This window comes from Sciurus carolinensis, unplaced genomic scaffold (assembly GCF_902686445.1).
Source record: "Sciurus carolinensis unplaced genomic scaffold, mSciCar1.2, whole genome shotgun sequence".
In the NCBI taxonomy this organism is placed as follows: Eukaryota; Metazoa; Chordata; class Mammalia; order Rodentia; family Sciuridae; genus Sciurus; species Sciurus carolinensis.
Window position 1 is genome coordinate 53,647 of NW_025920195.1, and position 6,461 is coordinate 60,107.

Sequence of the window (6,461 nt, forward strand, 5' to 3'; positions counted from 1 at the left end):
TGTATAGTGTCCTGTCCTGTCATCTTGTAAGTTGTGTGATCCATTCAAATCTATTATCTGAGTATTCACTGTAGCTTGCCTACCCTCCATCACCAGAGTAGTCTATCTTCTACATGCTTCTGTGTGTTGTGTGTGTGCAATGACCCAAGTAGTCTCTAAAATGTCCATAGCCTCTTTGAACTCAGCAGCCTTGATGATCAGTGTAGCTTCTCATCTGAGTAGCACCTATGATCTGCATAGATTCTATGGATTGAGTAACTTCAATTGCCTTAATACCTTCTAGAATATTAGCAGCAGTATTAAGAAGTGTTGCATTTTGAACACCATAACCTTTATTGCCTTTATAGCCTTTATGGACTATGTAGTCTCTATGGCTTGAGTAGTCTCTTTGACCTATATTGTATCTAGGTTCTGAGAGTCTTTGGTGATCACTATAGCATCTGTGAACTGAGTAGATTTTATGGCCTGAACTCTATGACATGAGTAAACTTTACATCCTGAGTAGTCTTTAGAATCTGCATGGTCACTATGACCTGTGGAACTTCTGTGGTGTGGGTAGCCTGAATGACCAGTAGAGCTCTTATTACCTGCCTAGCTTCTATGGTCTGAGAAGGCCCCATAATGTGCATCTACTCTATGACCTGAATATCTTCTAAAACCTTATTAAACTATGTATTCAGCAAAGCTACTATTGCCTAAGCATTCTCCTTAATTGCATTACACTCTATGATGTGTTAAGCCCTTGTTATGCATAGCCACTAAGGTCTGTGTAGCCCCTATGGCCTACAAAGCCTTAATAGCCTGATTGTTATGCATTCACATTTTCCTACATATAATCTTTGACCCATATCTCCTACTTATCCTGTGTAATTTTTATGCCCACAGAGACTAAATTACCCAATTTACTTCCAAAACTTCAATAGCCATTTTGACCTGCTTAGTCTCCATATTCTGTGTAGCCTCTATGACCCAAGCAACATGAATTACCTGTGTCAATTTTATGACCTAATTGACTTCTATAACCTGAGCATCATACACATATGCACAGCTGCTGTGGTCTGGGTATCTTCTGGAACCTGGTACTCTTCATAGACAGAGTACCCTCTGTGACCTGTGTCATCTCTATGGCCTAAATTGCCTCCTTTAAATGAGAAACTTCTATGAGTTTGCTATCCTACAAAAATGTATAGTCTCCATGATATTCTTAGCTTCTGTGTCCTGAGCATCATCTATGAATGTCAAAGCCTATATGACAAGCATAGCCTCTACTGCCTATGTACACTCTATGACTTGAGTAGCTTCTATGTACACAGTAGAATGCATCACAAGCACAAACCATATTATCTGTTACTTCTATGTTTTTCATGCCATCTATGTTTGGTTTAGACTCTATGCCTTGTGTTGCCAGTATTGCCTGAGTTGTCTCTCTAAATTTCAATACATGTCTTACCTGTGCACAATCATTGATATTTAGGTCCATGGAGAATTTATGTGCTGATGTGCCAAAATCCCCTGAGAATCCCCCATGCCTGGCTTAGCCTTTATGATGTGCATGAATTTTGAAGCTGCAGAACATTTCTGACTTTCGTTGCTTCTGTAGTGTGAATATTATGGGTGGCCTGAGTAGTCTTTATGAATTGTATCCACTCTGTAATCTAAGTATTCTTTATGGTTTTAGTAACCAAAAGGAGATAAGTACTTATGTGACCTTATTAACCTCCATGATCTGTGTAGCCTTGGTAAACTGAATAGTTTCCATGGCCTAAATAACCTCTATACCAAATCTGCATAGCCCATTATAACTTGAGCTGCCTTCATGGCGTGCATAATAACTGTAGCCTAAATATCATCTCTTGTTCCATCGAGCAGAACCGGCACGGAGAAAGGAGACACCACCAATCTTTAGTTGACCAGATTTTTTGCGTCCTCCCTGTTTTTCTGCCTCCTTTGTTCTGCCACTATCTTCCTTCTTCTTCCCTCTCCCTCTCTCCTCCCCCAGGCTCCTAGCTTATCAGCCAATTATAGCAAAGCTTTCTCTCACACAGGAGAGCATGCAGAGCAATGTCAGCATAGGACTATATGAATCACGAGCTGTCCACGTGCGGCATGATATTAGATAGCCAATCCTAGAGCCTGGCGTCAACACGTCATAAGTCTCCAAGGAACTAGTAGGCAAGCAACCTTTATGGGTACTTCCTTATTTTGATACCCAGTGCCTTTTGGCTCATTGCCAGGCACCATCTTGTCCAAGATGGCCCTCAACAGGCTCCCCCTTTTTGTTATAAAAAGAAAAGGACAGCGACTGTGCCTCTCTTAGGTGCCAGAGTCAGACTTTATCCTTACCCGTCATTGGGAGTCAAAGAGCTGTTGGCATGCTTTGATCCCTGTCTTAGGTTGGTATAAAGTCCACCCTGTGCTTACCCATCATTGACTACCAGTCCTGTAATTGGGAGAGCCAAATCTGAGGATCAGAGCCTTGGTCCATGGCTATAAGGGCTTGGTGCACGCCACTAAGTCTTGCCATCTTTGATGACTCCTTAGAGACAACAGATATCTCAGCAGCAATAATAACAGCAAGAACAACAGTCCCATCATAGCAAAACTTCCCATCCATTGTTACCAAACTGTAACGCTGACTGTAAGAAACTAATGGCTTCTGGCATATCCGGGACCTTGACCTGAGTACTATTTACCACAAATATAGAATTTCTCATTAGGGTAGTCAAATTAGTAAGCTCTTTAGTCCATGTCCCATTAATCATGCTACCAAGCCATTTGGACAGATTGGCAGCAGCAGTAATATTAGAATAGGGTATTGGGTAATGCATAGTGCTTGGGCATGCACTAGACAGCCCATCTGTGTGGTAACAGTCAACATGTCCACTTGTTCTTGTAGTAAAGTTCACTCTTTGGTTTAGAATCAGGATTCCCGTGGTGAGATGCGCATTAATGTTTTCCTGGACTGTCAATGCTTCAGCAGTGGCTTGTGACAGATTGTTGAGCGGTGAGCAGTAGGAATAGCAGTTCCTAGGGACAAGTCCAGCAGCAGTGGCAGCAGCTTGCAGCAACCGCCAACAGCAATAGTGATGGCTATGATGGTTGAGATACCAAAATCTCTTTTTGCTTTCATGGGTAGGAAATTCCACTCACTATGAATTAAGGTCACTGGGACTGGAATGAATTTTGGAATCCCAGCAATCACAGTCAGAGGAAATAGTGAAGCATCCCAACAACTAGACACATAACACTCTTAACACATAACACATAACACTCTTAACACATAACACAGTTAAGGACCTCAGTATCTTTATCATTGTTATTAGTAATGTTAATATCAAACTTAGAACTCTTAGACAGAATGAACACAAATGGAGACATGACACATACTGAGAGTAGGGGGGAAAACCTGATAAAAGGAAGAGTAATTGGCCTCGCACCCTGTATAACTATAAACAGGTGTATTACTTCTCTATATATAGGTTTGCTTTAGACTGTACCTTTAATGAATGAGAGAGAGATTGCCTCCCTGTATTATGGCAGTTTCTGAGGTGGCTAACCAGAGGAAGCAAAGACTACCTCTTAACTTGAAGTTTAGACTAGTAATAGGTTTACAGTGGAACCAGCTGGTAGGTAAGGAATACCTAGAAGTTCTGTACTAGGAAATAATTGAGGGAAAATTTTTGTGCCATAAGTGATATATCCCCAAAAGTTTTAGGAAGAGCTAACAACAGCAGGCTTACCACCATCACCATCATTTTGTGTTTTGGTGCCATTTTCTTTCTTATGGATAGTTCTTACCAAGTGCTCCAGGACCCAGATAGGTTGTTGTTGGTCCTGAGGAAAAACACAAACAGATCCTCTCCCCCAAATTAATACTGGATCAGGTCCTTTCCAGCACCCAGTCAAAATGTCTTTCCACTTTGCTCGTGGATGGTCACCAGACTTTTCACTAAAATGTCTATCAGCCACAGTACAGTCCATAGCATCCAAAGTTAAAAAGTTAAGGGTGAATAAAGCAAGGTTAAGTCTGTTCTTGGGAGGGGCTAATGCCCCTATTCCCCATTTTTGTTTAGTTAAGCAGATTTTCAAATGTTTGATTAGCCTTTCCACAATAGCTTGTCCTTGTGGATTGTAGGGCAATCCTGTAGAATGATAGATATTAAACTTTGAGCAAAACTGTTGAAATGAAGAAGAAGTATACGCAGTCCCATTATCTGTTTTAAATAATTTTGGCCTTCCCATAGTAGCAAAGGCTTGAAGGCAATGACTGATTACATCTTTTGTCTTTTCCCCTGTATGGGCGGTAGCAAATATATATCCTGAGTAGGTATCTACAGTTACATGTACAAATTTTAAAGTATCAAATTCAGGGATATGGGTGACATCCATCTGTCATAGATGATTTGGAAGGAGTCCTCTAGGATTGACTCTAAAATGAGGAAAAGATAAATGAGGCACACAGGCAGGACACTGTTTTACTATATTTCTGGCTTGTTCTTTTATAATGTTATATTTTATTTTGAGAATAGTAGCATTGACATGAAAATCTTTATGGAAATTAATTGATTTTTGTACAATGTTAAACACATGAGGATGTCAAGTAGTTGAGTCTGTAGTAGAATTTCCTTGAGCTAAAGGCCCAGGTAAGCCTGAATGTGCTCTGATATGGTCTCTATACAAAGGTTCTTTGCAAGCCCACAGAAGAGTTTGTACTTGATAAAAGCATTGTTGTAAGGTAGATTGAGGACTAATGGGTCCAGCTGTCTTATAATGGAGATGTCAGCACCCGTGTCTATTATACCCTCTATGGGAGTACCATTAACTTTCAATTTAAGTATGGGTCTATTTTTTGTTGATTGTGCCCAAAAGACACCCGATCCTGTGGATCCAAAGCCGTTGTCTCCTCCAGTCCTTTGTGAACTGGGAAAAGTCCCATTATGGCCAGGCAATATCAATATTTGGGCTATATTGTCTCCTGGAGAAACAACAGATACCCTTGAGGGGAGGATAACATAATCTTTATTTCCCCAGTATAATCAGAATCAATGACTCCTGGAAATACTTGTAATCCTGACAGAGTTGTGGAACTCTGCCCCAACAATAATCCTACTGTGCCCTCAGGGAGTGGTCTATGTATGCCCATGGGGACCACTTGTACTCCCATCTCTGGGGTTAGAATGAGTCAGGTGGAGGCACAGAGGTCCATTCTCCCGCTCCCTGATGTTCCTCGGGACAACGAGGAGATAGTTGGAAAGGATTGTGAGTGGGGATCTGTACTATGGGATTCTGAAAGGCGTCGTATGTTTGAGGGCCCGGGTTGGGCCCCCCTCTGGCTGTTTTTTGGCTGGGTAGGAAGAGGATTTCTCTCTATGTCAAATCTTGATGTACAAAATCTCATCCAGTGCCTTCCTTTCTGGCACCGGGGACATAGACCTGGGGCAGGTTGATTTGTCCCTTGCTGTTCTCTAGTCTTAGGTGTTCCCCTGGGCTTTAATCCTGTGGGCCCTTCAGGTCAGTCTCTTCTGAAGTGCCCTTCTTGCCCACTCTTAAAGTATATTATTTCTTTAGTTCTTGATTGCCCCTGATTTGGCCCATGAAGAGCAGCAGCTATTACTTGTCCTGTAATGACTGCATCATTGATATCCCTGTAGACCTTTATATATGTACTTAAATCTTTATCTTTCCATGGTCTTATAGCTTCTTTACACCATCTATTTGCTTGCTCATAAGTTAATTGTTTTATTAAGGGCATAGCTTGTTCTGAATCCCCAAATACTCTAGCAGCCATTTGGATTAGTCTATCAACAAAATCTGCAAATGGTCCATTACTCCCCTGAATCAACTTAGACAACTGCCCCTGTAAATCTCCTGACCCTTGAATTAACTTCCAGGCTTTAGTGGCAGCAGCAGCAATTTGTGCGTACACCCCAGGATCATCAATAATCTGCTGTTGAATACCTTCATAGTTTACTTCTCCTGTTAGCATTTCTACATTTCTTTAGGGAAAGCCTGCGGCAGCATTATGTCATGCTGTTTCTAATGAGGCTTCCTGCCATGCCGTTTTTCACACTAGGTACTGCCCCCCTGATAGCACAGCTTTACATAGACTTTTCCAATCTTCCAGCAGTAGATTCAGCCCCGCTACTGATTCCAACATACTAATTGTAAATGGGGCCTGTGGACCGTATGTAGCCACTGCCTCCTTAAAATTTTTTACTGTTTTGAAATGCAGAGGTTGGTGGAATCTTTGTCTATTTTGGTCCTCTAGTACAGGGAAGAATTGTGAGACTGCTGAGGTTTCCTTAAGGGAGGTTTCTTCTCCCCACGGTGAAAAACCCATCTGATTTATAGCATGAGATTACTCCTCCCAAGGATACTTTGGAGGATAAAGGGGGCAGGCTGCTTGAGGGGGAGCCTCCAGGAAGGGATTGGTATTCCTTCCCGATATAACTGATGGGGGC